This window comes from Hetaerina americana, unplaced genomic scaffold, assembly GCF_022747635.1.
Source record: "Hetaerina americana unplaced genomic scaffold, ioHetAmer1.1.p SCAF_4, whole genome shotgun sequence".
Classification (NCBI taxonomy): Eukaryota; Metazoa; Arthropoda; class Insecta; order Odonata; family Calopterygidae; genus Hetaerina; species Hetaerina americana.
Window position 1 is genome coordinate 104,557,120 of NW_027286985.1, and position 15,965 is coordinate 104,573,084.

Sequence of the window (15,965 nt, forward strand, 5' to 3'; positions counted from 1 at the left end):
AGTAATGGTCAGGAGAGGGAATAAGGTAGGGGGAGTAAGGAAGAAGGGGTAAGTTGAATTTAGGTGCAGCAACCTATTAGTAGTCCAAGGGAGGTGGAGGGTATGTATTAGAAGGTTACTGGCTCAAATTTGTGAAAGTTTATATTAATTAAATGGTCATTAAATGAAGAACACAATGTAACACTCCACCGTTCTTAGAAATAGCGGCAGGGAAAAACAAACGCATTGTGTTGAACATTTAATTAGGGGGTGTGTTTGTCTACAATGGTTTGACCTTTATTAACGGACAGTCGATGATCATCACTTCCTTGGTTGGGGTAGGATTGGTGAGGAAAGATATTGGAGTCTATTAAGAATGTTAGGATGGAGGAACGGGAGAGCTATTATGTTTCATTGACCACCTCAAACCTGTCAGACTGAAGGGATTGCCGAATTTCCAACTCCTCCAAAGCATTCAACCTGCGTCCTTTCATTTCAGTGCGAAGAATGTCTGCTGTGAAGATACTGGTGTGATTTTTATCTTGGAGGTGTTTGGCGAATTGGGATCTGTTGTCTCTCTTTTTGAAGCACGAACGATTTGACCCTAATATCGAATATCCTCCCTGTCTGTCCAATGTAGATGGTGTTGCAGTCCGCACAATTGAGTTTATAAACCCCAATTTGTTGCATTATGTCATTGTTATCTTTGGGTGAGCCTAATACGTTGGTTAAAGTATGGGCGTTGTAAAAAGCTGTGTCGATTTTATTTTTATTTTGAGTTGAAAAATGTCAGGGTTCACCTTGAAGAAATCAAACCTGATCAGAAGGGCGGTGGGGCAAACATGTTGAGCAGACTAGAAATTTACATGGTTAGTATAAAAAGTATCGGGAAAAGTTATAAAAAAATAGATTCATTTCAGAGATTGCTACAATGCCATAACATTCTTCAAAGTACAAAGTCCCTTTGGCGTCGACGCACTTTTGCCGGTGAACTTTCCACGACTCGATGGCTCCCGGGTAGGCGGATTCCGGAAGGTCCTTAAGGTCTGCTCTTGGGCATCCGTCAAGACCTTAGGGACGAGTTTATCGCAGATCTTCCACATCGCAAAATTTTCAGTAATAAAGCTGTGTTCTTGTATCAATGCCAATATACGAACTACGGTCATGCGCACACTTAACCGACGGTCTGAATTCAGCGCTTCACCCACACGTCTGGAAAAAATATTATGGATATTTTTTAATCAAATTTACTTTTTATATATTAATTAATGTTAAAAATGCCGTACTTATGATCCATCAGATGTGTAAAGGAGGCGTAAGAAGAGGGATTTAATTTCCAAAAGAGTCGTATGCCCTAGATGTAGCTGAAGTACTGCTGGAATCAAGTGGGCACTCGAATGTTTCGAGAGGAAATGATATGAGATGCCCCCCTTTAATTAGAGAGTTGGCAGAGGTTCCGCAGTGGAGGTCACCCTTAAGTTTGTATATTTTTAATTCCTTCCCTCTTCTTACACCCCCATTACTCTCTTCACAAAGCCGCATTTTTCAATCTCTTTCAATCCTGGGGTCTTTCTAATTTATCCAACCACCTTTAATCCTAGTTTTAAAAAAAGCAAATTGCGTGAAAAATCCTCGTTTCCATCTTCAATATTGTCGCTTCTTTGAGATGGAGTGAGGGAGAGAGATGACTACGTTCCCTGATTGGATTCGACGCAGACGATCCCGAAAGACCGGAGTGTTTGGAGGGTGGCTCGGAGGTGGATTTGTGTGTTTGGGGGTGAGGGAGGGGGAGAGGGTTACGGGGAAGAGGTAGAGGAAGGAGAAATGCAAAGCAAATGGCGAGATTGGCGCCCGACTTGGCTCGTAATCACAGATAATAATTAGAATTTTAAAAAAATTAAGACATGCAATAGGTAAAATAAGGGTGTTCTTGGGCAAGTAGTAGCATTTGTAAACATTCTCCTGGCCTAGGAATGCTCATAGTTATCGTATTTTGGTCTTCGTTATTCCAAATTTAACCCAAAACCATGGAATTCGTAATGTTTACTCGGGCGTGTTTTTGTGCTACGGGTTCTGAGATTTTTGTGGTATCTTATTAGGTTATTGATTTCCGGACTTCGGGAAATCAAATGGAACTGGTTATTACTACCACAAGGGGTAGCGTGGACGAATGATTCTGTCGTATTTTGAAATCGTATTTCAAAGTTTTTTTATCTACTAGCCGTAGAGATCGCCGAGCGGAATGGAGCACTATTTATCGTGGATGTTAAATTTCATATCAGTATGAGAAGATATTAATATGATGTACAAATTCAAGGTGAAAGTTTGAGTGTACTTCAATTTGTGGGCGAAACAGCTATATTTTCAGGGAATATGGACGCTCTGACAAGGATATTAGTCACTATGAAGGAGTAGTAGTAGGATTAGGTAAGATCGACTGAAAATTCCTATACATTTTTTTTAAATTAGCCACATAACATTGAAAACATCTTTACGACGTAGTTCAAACAGTTCCCGAACTTTATTTATTACAAAAAAAATACTTCCCTAACAAATTATTGGTCAGGGTTCCCTTAGAAGTAGCCTCTTCTCCAACGAGTACTCTTTTCCCAACGGTATTTCTCTTTTTGAAGCAGTCCTGGAACGTTTCTTCAAGAATGCTCACAAGCTCCTGGGTCGAATTTTTCTCTATCTGTGAAGTGGTGTCAAATATTTTTCCTTTAATCGTGGTTCTTAGTTTGAGGAACAGGGAAGAGTCATATGGGGACAGGTCAGGTGAGTAGGGGGGGTGGGGAATCACTGCGGCTAAAAACTGACGTAAGAGCATTCCATTCTGTTTTTCTTGACACAAAATTCTCCAATCGGATAGTGTTTAAAATTTGTCCTCATTTTTGTATTCGATGAACTTGTCTGATTTCCCTTTTTGCAAAGAAGAAGATGGGAAATTTTTACTCACAGGTTAGTGAATTCAGTACCATTCATAGCTTTAAGTTTTACAGACTTCTATGAAGGTCAACATTATTTAATGATCATTGCTTGGAGGAGACAATTCACTTTACTCATTCTAAGGTTCACGCTCAATTTGAATCATAATTTCGATATCGCTAATGAACTGAAAAAATGGCTAGCCAATTGCGCATGGCCTTGTTGGTTGATCATCCTTTCAGAATACTTGGGTCATGTGAATCCATCAATCCACCATTGGGGGATCGAGATGGTGCGGGGGCTAACGTCCTGGCTTCCCACCCAGAGGGCGCGGGTTCAAATTCCGGCGGTGTTGAATATTTTTCAGAGGTATCTCGATCCCTACTTCAGGTGCTTTGTGGAGAGCACTTTGAGTGAGTACGCCGTCCGTCGGATGGGACGTTAAACTGCGGACCCCTTGGCGCCTTTCGTAAAGAGTAGGCTAATGCCGACGCGGGTTAGTCTACACCCTTCATCCTTTCCTGTCCATCCCCTATGGCGCAAATGACCTCAGCTGTCGGTCGCCTCCCCTAAAAACTACTACTTAAAGTTGAGTGTACCTTGCTGTCGAATGGGATGTTGGATTTTTTGTTCCCTTGGCGTATTTTATTAAGGCTAGGCTAACGCCGACACCGGGTTTCTCTCGTCCTCCCTGATTCGTTGATTAGTCTACTTCTAACCATTACCAGAAATCTCTCTTTAGTAGCGCCAAATGACCTCAACCTTCGATTTCCACCTCGCTACGTAATGTGGCTTCTTTAATGGCAGGGTGTGTTTCGGCGGGCGTGTAGATTCAGAGAACGAAATGCATAAGAGAGCAATGTCCGGTGGTGCGATGAAAATAAATTATTGGAGGATTAGTCAATGATATCTGCAAATGGGTGCACACTCCCTTAGTTCTGTCTGCTTCGTAGCAGCAAAAATTGACGTTACTTACAAAAATAACTTTAAGGTAAAATATTGAATACAAAAATTAATTTCTGTGATAATTTTACCAAGTCACTATTAGATAATGTTATTGTCAATTTAATTATTTAGATAAAACATCATTAGGTGCTTTTTTAATGACAATAGCTACAGTTTTGCATCAACAAGTTCTCATGAAAATTGGTCAACATTCCTTTTACAAAGCCTTACAACGATTTTTTTGACATCCAATTCTGACAGAGGTTTGTCATTGCTGTCATTTCATTCAATTAATACATAACACTTTCCAAAAGTAATGCAATTACTTTAAAAAAGTAATTTATTGAACAAAGTTGCACAAATACTAAAAATTCTTCAAAGCACTCTCCTTGGGCCTCCACACATTTTATTAGCGAATCTGCCATGACCGGTACGCGCCCTGGAAGGTGTCTTCGGGGAACTCTCGCAAGGTCTTCGTCACGGCTGATTGGATATCTTCTATGGACGAAAAACAGGTTTCTTTCAGGGCTGCCTTAATCCCTGGGAACAAAAAGAAGTCTACTGGGGCGACGTCAGAACTATAGTGGGGGTGGGGCAGCGTTGGCACCTGGTGTTTGGCCAGGAACTCGCGGACTCGTAGCGCGTTGTCGTGATGGAGTTGCCAGGTAGCGGAGATGTCTTTTATCATCCCCATGAACCTTTTTTGGAGTCTTTCCAGCACATCCAGGTGGTAAACAGCGTTAACTGTCTGTCCTTGAGGAACAAATTCCTTATGGACCACTTCTTTACTGTGTAAAAAGACAATGAGCATTGTTTTAACTTTTGATTTGCTCATTCTCGCCCTTTTGGGCAAGAATGCTTGCCCAAAGTGCTTGTCCCTGTTTGGGGTACTTGTCGGTGTGCCTTTCAGAGCTTTTGCGTTTTGTTTCTGGGTCGTTATCAAAAACCTAGTTTTCATTACCAGTGATGATGTTGTCCAAATAATCAGGTTCATTTTCAATACGCTGCAAATGTACCCTTGAAATTTCCGCTCGGTTGGTCTTTCGTGATACAGTCGGTGCACATAGGTTTACAACAACTGACGTCCAGTCGCTTTCAGAGCTTGGAGAGCACTGAGACTGATTTCGTGGCAAAGCTTAACTGCCATTACTACCTATTCCAAATGGTTTGATTTCACTCCGACCAATAGGAGCGGCACAAATAATTCAATTGCATTAATTTTGAAACACACCCATTTGATGTTGATTTCTTATTCTAAGTTATTTTAAGTTAAGTAATATTATTTTTTCTTGATAGGAAAAAATCATCTTATTTCAAAACAAACACTGCGCTTTTAGAAAGCGGTTCACCTATTCGTAATTGCTCACTCTGCTATTTATATTTATTTTTTCACTGCCTTAAGGAGAAAGTTGGACATAATGCAGGATCGTGAGATAGGACTCTATCTTTAAGAAATTTTACCCCACACAGTGGGGCACACCAAAACTTCGTCTACCGTGCTAAAATTAGCAAATTAAATATAAGATACTATTTAAAGTAATTCTATGGCCCGAAAATAAAGGGGCTGTTGAAATCATCACACAGTTTGGGCGACGCAAGGTCCATCGACTTGAGAACTCTGGATTGGATACACCATGTCCCCATACATAACTAGCTTGGTGACGTCAGGTGTTGGTATTTTATGGAATTTGACGATGGAAGAAATTAAAAGAAAGATGAAATGCCTTATAATATTAAGAAGACTATAGACATATAGAAATGGAAACTTTTAATTGAATTATATTTAAAAAATTTCATTCGTTTTTGTGATGCAACGCTGACTATGATCTCCGCGGCTAAGAGCAGAAGACAATTACGCTCGTAATCAAACTGCTAAATAGGAAAAGAACGCTTCATTTTGTTAAGAAGATTTATTTTGAACGTTTTTTTATTTTAAGAAAGTTTACGTTGTCACTTAAATTGCACTAAATTATCGGCAACTTACCGTCAAATATCTGGGGATTAGAGTGAGAAAGTGAATTAGAGACAAATAATTGAATGAATTCCTTACTTAAATTGGTTCTCATATTTTATTCTCCCATGCAGAAATAAGTAGCCATAAGGTTTGTAGATCGACATTTATGGCCCCGTGATCCCAGGATTTGATATTTTTTTATAAAACGCGGAAGTTTTAAATGAGTATCTGCAAAAGAAACATGCAGAATGAAGAGCCCATTTTATTGTATGGTTCAGAAAGTTTATGACTGAGAAAGCAGTGGAGCGAAGACTGGCGGTTTCCCAAATGTAAGGCTTTGGGGAAGACTTAAAAGATTAGCTAAAAAGAGAGGAAGACGCCGAATGAGTGCCGTATAAACGATAAACGTGAAAACGGTAACTGTGAAATTTTGTAAGAAACAACGATTTTCTTGAAGTTATATTGAGATGCAGGATGAGAGGGATGTTGAAGACGGCAATAAAATGACATCGTCCCATTGAAGCGAGTATGAAATTCTTCTTCTACCGAAACCTTTATCAAATTCACAAATACAACATTTCATTTTTAGTTGGGATTGTATAACCGATCACTCTACCCGCTACTTAGTAGCCCAGCAGGTAGAGGGATGGACTTACTAAATGGAGGGCCTGGGTTTGACTCCTGGTGCTACCATTATGCCCCCTCCGTTTTACCCAATATATGTAAGTTTTCGGGTTCCTGTTCTTACTAGGAAACTACTTGTGGAAATGAGACAGGTGCCTCTCCTGCAACCTTGGTATTCATTTGTTACACTTCGAGGAAGGCTTAGCATTTTTCTGTGCTCTACTCCCACTTATCAAACCAATGACCTGATTTCTTTTTTGTTGAAAAATATATTTATGAAATAAACTCTGAAAAGAAACTGCACTAAACCTTAGAAATATATTGTAAGAATATTTCATACGCAATTGTAGGAAAAAGCAGAAGTCTGAAATGGTTAATGCAATTTCTTCCCAGAAAGTAACTTACGTTTTGAAATAAAATATGAACCTAATGACAAGGCAACATTTTATTACATAAAGTTCAAAGACACATTTTAAAATTATTTTTTTTACATAGTCGCCATTTAAATTGAGTATTTTATCATAACGATACACAAGCTATTCAATTCCGTCGCTGAAGAAATCTGCCGCATTTAATTTGAACCACGTTTCTACACCAGCATGCAATTCTACGTCACTGCCAAAGCGCTGCGTTGCAAGCCACGTCGAGCGAGAAATCTGTAATCTTAAATGGGCGATTTTTACAAATTATTTCGTTGTTTTTCACCGTCAGTTCATCTGTCACAAGGCTAGGCCGACTACTGTGGTCCTCGTAATGAAAATTGGCGCTGTGGCCATTTTTAAAACCAAATGCACCATTGCTTCACTCCGCCTTCACTCATTATTCCGTCTTCTTACACACTTCACAATGTTCCCTATGTGTTTCAATATACTTGTACCTTTTTGCCAGTAAAAACCTTGTCACACCTTGTCACTTCAAAATTCCCGGGTTTTTCCATTGCGCGCATTTTAAAAGTTCGCAATGTAAGCAAAGTAGAAGACCCACAGTCTGAGCACACTCAGACCTGTCCAAAATTTACACAAAACAATGTAAGATCCTACCCTATAATAAATCATTTTACCACTCATCATTTTGGCCTCCCTAAATTCCATCCACCATTCCTAATCATTTCTGCCCTCCACTTCGCTCATTGCCCGTTGATTTCTTCCCTGTGTCACGCTGGTAAACCCTCCATCAGCACTTAAGGTGAGCTGCACTGGCATTTGCTCATTTTTTTATTTCTCTCAACAGATCTTTATCCACCCTAACCTTGCTTAGGGCTCGGTATATAATCCTAGAAGAAAACACTCACTCACAGAGAAAACAAAGCAGGAAGCGAAGGTGATGGTATATATAGATGATCAAACATATAAGAGGGTAATTTCAGAGATACTCGGAATTACCACAACATGTCAACGCTAACGCAACGAGTTTCCCGCGCAGTAATAGTTAAAACTTTATGAGTGAACAAGTAACGCGTCATTGGAAAGTGATCTTTGGTGCGGACGCCTCACGTTTAGGTATTTGTAAATATGGAAAAGGTTGAGATTCGAGCAGTGATTAAGTACTTCGTAAAGAAAGGTACGAAAACAAAGGAAATTCATGCCGACTTTCAGAACACTCTGGGGGACTCTGCATACATAAATTCTAGCATCTCGTGCATAAAACCCCTCAAGCCGCCGCATGGTCGTGTGGCGTAGAGTGTTAGAACACCAGCTATCTATAAATAAATATGCATCCTCCTCTTATTGATAATTCCACTTTCCTTACTGTCTTCATCAAAATAATGTTTCAAAATGTACCTACCGGTCACCTCGTATATTTTGTTTTGTTAAATTTCATAATAAGACCCTCTGTGATATGTAATTTGTAAAGACTACACGGGATAATGCCCTAGTAGTGAAATTTTTCCCATATACGTAGTTTTTAAATAGTTGTCCAACTGATAAATTTATTGCAAAACTAGTTCAACTTTTGTCAAGTCGATTTAAATATTATGATGGTATTTCTTTCGTCACCATCGGAGATTGAAAGTACGTAATGTGTTGGTAGTTAGAATGTTTGCTTGCGTGTGGGGTGCAGGGGTTTTTGCATTAATTTATACCATGTTTTATTTGTGGATTGTATAAATTTGTGGCTTTTGCATGCGGTTTTATTCCTAATTACTTATTTGGGGGGTATTAATAAAAAAAATGAATAAACTGAATTTAATGCGTGAGGAAGAATGAAATAACTTTGCGTTTCAACAGTATAATATAATATGGAAACGTAAAGCTATTTGATTCTTTCTTGCACATTAAATGGAATTCCACTAAGTGTCGACCATAAGCTATCTCTCAATATAAATGCAAACCGGAGGTGGCGAAGCAGATGGCAAGGATAGTTCTTAAATGACACGAAAGTGTGACAAAACGGAATGCGCGGGAGAAGAGAATAATGCCAAGGACGACATCTTTAATGAAAGATTGGGGACTAAAAAGAAAACATGAATCAGGCAAGTTTTAACAGAGGTAACATCATGACACTAATAAACTGTATCAGAGCAGAAATAAGCCAAATTTTGTAAAAGGACCCTGTTTCGAGCGTCAGTAGTGCTAAACTTATTTAATGAGGGCGCCGAGATGGTGTGTTTGGACTTGGAGGGAGAGGGAGGATTTATTGACACCATCGCGGAGGGAGTTGGAAAAGGCAGCAATGTCCGACGAAAAAGGCTGCGTTCCTAAGAAGTCCCTTAGAATCGGGCGACTCATGTAATGCCTTTCGTGGACCGTTCGAAACCTACCGTCTTATCGGGAGATTACCCTCTGACTCTACCCGCAAGGACACGAGGTTACGGGAAATGCTTTTGTCGGAGGGCGCCCTCCCATGGTTTGTTACTGGGTCAATCGCATGCACCACTGCCGTCGCCCTGGGAACGGGGGAGGAGGAGTTTGCGGCAGAGGGCGTGAGTGTGTGTGTGTTTGCCTCGTGCACACACGTACTCGGCGTGAGGCGAGGGTTCGTTTGGAGGGAAATGAGGGACAGGCGACTCTCAGCTTCGAAGGGTACGAGTGTCAGCCTTTCTTTATCACTGATTCATTATCCTCTCGTGGGGAGGGGTGGGGATGGGGAGGGCTATTTAATAGAGTAGGAGAGAGATAGTCGTTAAAGGATACGGTGAGCTGATGACCCGATTCGTTCCCTTGACGTTTCGTTGATCTCATTTCAGCTCGAGATTTACTTTCCGCCGAATCATCGACGCAGTTGCCGGTAAAGGGATTCTTAAGGAAGTTAGCGAGGGGTTAAAGTTTTTGCGATATATATTTCGCAAGAGTTTCCTCTTTTGAACCTAAAACGTTGCTTTAGTATGAATCTGATATTTTGAGTGGCGTTGTATCGTAAACCCCTACCTCTTACCCTCAGGACTGCGAACAATTTTAATTACAGTTCATATAGTTGTAGCTTTTTCTAGAAATTTGAAACCAACCCTGTCAAACTTAGGAATTTGTTAAGGTTTTAAAATCATCCCTTGAGTAGTTAAATCATAGTACTCGCGACCAATGGCGAATAGTATACGACCGTTTATGAATTTAGCATATAATACTGTAGCTTAGAATGACTGAAATGTGATTCTCAAGTCTCCCAAAGCTTATGAAACCACGTCTTCAGTGACTCATGAGACACAGTTATGGAAATGTATGTGACCGGCAGTACGAAAATGTTTTACGGTGGCACATAGACTCACAGGAGCTCACCTGACCTTGAGCCTTATCTGACGCTGCTTTTTTTCGGAGGCCCTGGATCCCTTGAAATGATTATTCAAGGTCATTTTAAAATAATAGTTTTTTTATCGCATCGCATATTAGTTAAAAAATATTGGCCTCCTAATTTGTCACCATGGAGCCTAGCAAAAGCTCAAATTGTTTTTTAATAAGAGCGGAGGAAAAATGAGGTAAGAGTAATTGTTAGCTCGTCCAAAGCTATCGACCAACTGATAAAACTTATTTATGTCTTGTAGTAGTAGTAGTTTTGAGGGGAGGCGACTGACAGCTGAGGTCATTTGAGCCATAAGGGATGGACAGGAAAGGATAAAGGGTGGAAAGAAACCCGGCGTCGGCGTTAGCCTACTTTTAACGAAAGGCGCCAAGGGTTCCGCAGTTTAACGGCCCATCCGACGGACGGCGTACTCACTCAAAGTGCCCTCCACAAAGCACCTCAAGTAGGGATCGAGATACCTCTGAAAAATATTCAACACCGCCGGGATTTGAACTCGAACTCTCTGGGTGGGAAGCAGTACGATAGCCACCGCACCAATCCCGATCCCCTTTTGTATTGTATCTTATGTCTTATATCTTGTCCTATCTTATGTCTAATTACTTTTATATATCTAACAAAGTACTGCAAGTAGACAATGAAACAATTTATAATCACCACTAGAGCACTGCAGATGTGAATAATGAACTTATGGAAGCTGTAACAAATGAAACTCCCAAATACTTGTCACGTATTTCAGTACTCATCCTTTCTTCACGTATAACAAAACACATATCATTCCCAAACTCTTGTAAAACCATAGTCAATTCATCCAAGATCGTATTTTCTAGATCAGGCTTTCTGTAACATGGTAGTAATTCTGCAAAATTAAGAAAGTATGGGTCTTGTAAAATGAATTCTGGTCCAAACATATTTTCTTCACATACATTTTTTATACTCCTTCTTTTGAAATCTTCAGGTTTTTTTTGCAAGCACCGTACGTTCATATGACATAGCAACGATTTTACTACGCAGTGCTCAAACACTCCATCCTTCAATACGAAACATTTTTATATCATAATTACGCTTCAGCTCATTAGAAATTGCATTAATTTCTACAAAATGTGACCAACTCCATTGTTGTGAAAGAGTCTCGACGATTCCTCGATCAGGGAAGAATTTAGGAAATGATGCCATAGAAAATAATGACGCTCTATCAAACCCACAATCATATTTAATCTGAAGTGTTTTTGTAAGTTGGGAGATGATTTGCCGCCATAATCTGCACGCTTGTTCTTTAGAATACCTTGATCAATTATGTACCTTACCAATTTTTTAGTTTAGCAAAAGTTTTCGCAATTTAATTTAAAACATTGTTTTAGCGAGGATCTGAGATTTGAAATGCCGTTGTTAATACACCATGAAAGAGTAAGGATTCGCCATTAGGGCACTGCAGAATAAATGTGATGAATGAGGGAAAGCCCGAAGAGTAAGAAAGAAGTTTAGTTTCAAAAATAGAAAGAATGTACTCATGTGTAGTAGGTTTATTGGGTCTCGAATTAAAGTAGATGGAACTCGTCTCTTATAATGGAGGTCTTGTAGACGAAAATGTACGCTCCAATGCGGAAATTAGAAGATAAATTACGAAAACTAAATCATTTCATTACATTTACATTTCAGGGCAAGATTTAACGCGGCGTAAATATTATTTATATTCATAGATGCATGTGTACGTTAGTTGCTACTATTTGTATTTGCATGCATAGAAGTTAAACAGGTTTTTGCATGAATATATACGCCTCTGTAGATTTGCATGAATTTGTTGGTTTAGCATGTGGTTTTATTCTCTTTTACGGGTGGTACCTCAACCCCTCCCCCCCTCCCTCCACACGCCCTTGAGGCAACCTGCGGGGAATTATGTATGTATGTGTATATATATATATATATATATATATATATATATATATATATATATATATATATATATATATATATGCTTTCGTAGACGTAACACGGAAGTGCCGAATAGTACAATACACAGTAACACACAATGTAGAAACACAAAAAAAGAAGAACACTCGCACGTTATTTCTTGATATTTCGACGGAAACAATCCGTCTTCCTCTGAAGATATAGAACTTCTATATCTTCAGAGGAAGACGGATTGTTTCCGTCGAAATATCAAGAAATAACGTGCGAGTGTTCTTCTTTTTTTGTGAATCTACATTGTGTGTTACTGTGTATTGTACTATATATATATATACATATATATACATACATACATATATATATATCCATACATACATATACACACTTAAAAATGGGGTATATGTTCATGACACGGTCATCAAGAAAAGACTTAATGAGGGAATTAGCGAGAACGAGGATTTAGAGATTGGCTGAATGGTATCGATGCTTTCTGTTGAGGATAGTGGATTAATCAAAATAAAGGTTTTTGAGATGTGAATGTGGAAAGTAATGAAGAAAATAAATCCATGGCAAGGTAGTTAGTGAAAAAGTGACAATGAAATTAATGTAGATGGCTGTATTACAGAGGAGAATCCTAAGTATGCTAGGAAAAGGGCCAGAAACAATATTTATTTGTACGAGATGAAAGGAGATAGGATGGAGTTGCATTGGAAGATACGTTGTAAAGCGTATTTGGATAGCTCATGTCAATACCCATCGACGAACACGGCACTATTTAATGATTGTCAGGGTCTATCTGGGCCAGCATCTAACCTGCGGATAATTATTAATACTTGTGATTTCATTTGAAGGGGGCAGTTGCAGTTGCTACAGAAGCAACTAAGCAGTGCACTAATAATCCTTCAAAAATTAACAAACAGTACACTTCTAGTATCTCTGTCAACGTATTACCATTTCGAAGGCTTTGGTTTTATGTCTGCGTAATTATGGAAGCATTAGTTCATTAAGTATTCCTAAATGGAATACCTAAACAATTAACTACTTCAAATGCTGGCCGTATGACTAGCGGATTAATATTTTACCTTAAAAGCTTGTTTTAATGTTCATAGTTTTATGTTACAGCGAAATTAATTTTGCGCGTTATCTTTCCATCCAATAAAGTCCTGAATGAGCGCACAGAATGCTTTACCGCTCTATGTTTGCTAGGTGTAAAAACTTCAATACATGTAATTTAATATGATTTACGTTTATCTTCAGCACTAGTACATGAAGATCCTCAAGGCGAACTGTGCGCTCAAACTCTGCATTTATTTACAAGCTATTAATTTGAATAATATACAATATATTGTAATATACAATAGCATATTAATGAATCAACTATAGTGCCATATATATCTAGGATTTCCTTTTCCTTTATTTATTTATTGCTTCCATAAATTCAATATTCCTTACTCTTCTTCGTCTTCATCTATATAATACCCCGCAAACCGCCGCGAGGGCGTGTGGCGGGGGTTGACAGGTCACAGAACATTTATGCAAATCCCAATATGATCACCACTACACAAGTATTAGTTCGATTATGCTCTCAAAAAATTTTGATCACACGAAAGGGAGTACTCACATGCAACAATATTTAATAACAGGATACATGTATTAAAATCATGCTGTAGATATGCTAAAAAGATGGGTCTATTAAATAAAAACTAACATGCAGGTTACGGACAAAACAGATAAGTTGCCAATTCTAATTATCTCCTAGAAAATTGCTGCCATTTCTATTATAATTTCTAATGGTACGAGGAAAAAACGACATTTTAAATCTATTCGTTCTAATATCCATCTCCCGGATTTTACGGTGGTGTTCTGATCGCCCAATTATGTCATTAACTTCCTCAGATAAGACACCTGTCTCAAATTTGCACTGTAAATGTAACCTGTATTTAAACCTACAAGGGGATCGAGATGGTGCGGTGTCTATCGTACTTGCTTCCCACCAAGAGGGCGCGGGTTCAAATCCCGGCGGTGTTGAATATTTTTCAGAGGTATCTCGATCCCTACTTGAGGTGCTTTGTGGAGGGCGCTTTGAGTGAGTACGCCGTCCGTCGGATGGGACGTTAAACTGCGGACCCCTTGGCGCCTTTCGTAAAGAGTAGGCTAACGCCGACGCCGGGTTTCTTTACAACCTTCATCCTTTCCTGTCCATCCCCTATGGCGCAAATGACCTTAGCTGTCGGTCGCCTCCCCTAAAAACTACTACTTAAACCTACGATTAAAGAGTGCCTCCTAATTTTTTTCAATACTGCCGTGATACCGCTACCTTGTACTTTACAGCTTTTCACAAACCTAGTTGTTCTACGTTGATTCAGTTGTAAACTTAACCCTACTTCATTAGAATTCCATACACTTGCAGCATACTCAAGGTGGAGCCTAACTAGCGTGAAATAACAAAGCTCATTGACCCTTTCATTACATTTCCCAAGTATTCGTTTCATGAATCCTAACTTTTATTAGCTATTCCGCAACTTTCACGAATGTGTTTTCCCCAGGACTTATTCTTAGTTATCGTTGCATCCAAGTTCCACGTGCCTTATGCAGAATTCTTATTCAAGTCTTTGCATCCGACATGTAACTCATCCGATACGCAGATTAAATATACAAAAAATTTTAATTGAAAGTCAGTTCCAACACAGCAACAGATTTTATTCTTCGAGCGATGGATTTTTTCAGACCGTCAACATTCACAAAAAGCTTAAAAAATGAATCGTTTTCTTGATCTAAAACAATCCGACCGGAAGCTACGGGTTAAAACGTGGAGGATAATCGAAGCAACTTATCAAAATTATTAGAGGTGCTAGGTTGGGAATCACTCACGGGGCGAAGGTTAACTTCCTGTGAAAATAGAGCTTCTTACGGCCTTTTTAAGATTGACTTTTTTATCTTATTAACCAAAAATTTTGAACATCATTCTATATTCCGTAACGGTCATGTAATCACTACTTACGTCCACCCCCCCCCCCCCAATTAGCCTCGAACGACCGTTTGTTTCTTCCCCATTCTCTCCAGCCTAATTCTAATGGCCCACCTTTGGGTCCCCTTCACATTTCCTCCCCCTCCTTTCCCCCCTCCCTATCCCCTCTTCATTTCCCCTCTCCCTTTCCCCTCTCCCTTTCCCCTCTCCCTTTCCCCTCTCCCTTTCCCCTCTCCCTTTCCCCTCTCCCTTTCCCCTCTCCCTTTCCCCTCTCCCTTTCCCCTCTCCCTTTACCCTCTCCCTTCACCTGTATACGTATACCCCGGGTTTCTTCAATCCGATTCACTTCAGCTTTATGTTGCAGTAGTTTTTCTCCTTCAAAGCTCTAAACAGGACCACCTTGTGGTTTAAATACACTTGTCCGATTTTAACATCGTTTCTCCTTAGTTTGTCGGTGATATTTTGCCTTCCTACTTTGTTTTCTATTCGCTTTTTAATTTCGACTAAAGGGCATCATTCCATACTATTTGCGTTTATGACAACACCATTTAGTGTTTTGTCTTCTTCGCATTTCGGAGTGTTGGTATTGATTTTCTATAGTACCTAAGTGTTAATGAATGTGTGTGAGTGTATTATTCCCACGATGTGGGGCCCTGGCGTTTTAATTAATTAAAAATTAATTTTTCACGATCCTGCTCTCTCTTCCTAGTTAACACGCAAGTGTTTAAGGTAGCTCAAAGCCGGTCCCTGACAAAGGAAAAACCTCCCCGTAAAAAATGTTTTCAAAAAATTAATGTACCCTGTAATTCACTACTAGGGTGTGTGGTAGGGGGTGAATACATAATAGACTAATTTTTACCCGAACATGGCCCTATCGCGGTTAGACAATGTTATTATGATCCCTTATCGTTCGTGGAAAACATGAAATCT

At 39.4% G+C, this 15,965-nt stretch overlaps 1 protein-coding gene across 1 annotated transcript in view; it reads right to left on the minus strand.

Moving 5' to 3' along the window:
- The window catches only part of LOC139692533 (uncharacterized), a 616,764-nt gene that overhangs the window by 142,906 nt on the left and 457,893 nt on the right, over positions 1–15,965 (minus strand). The gene's annotated exons all lie outside the window — the stretch shown is intronic.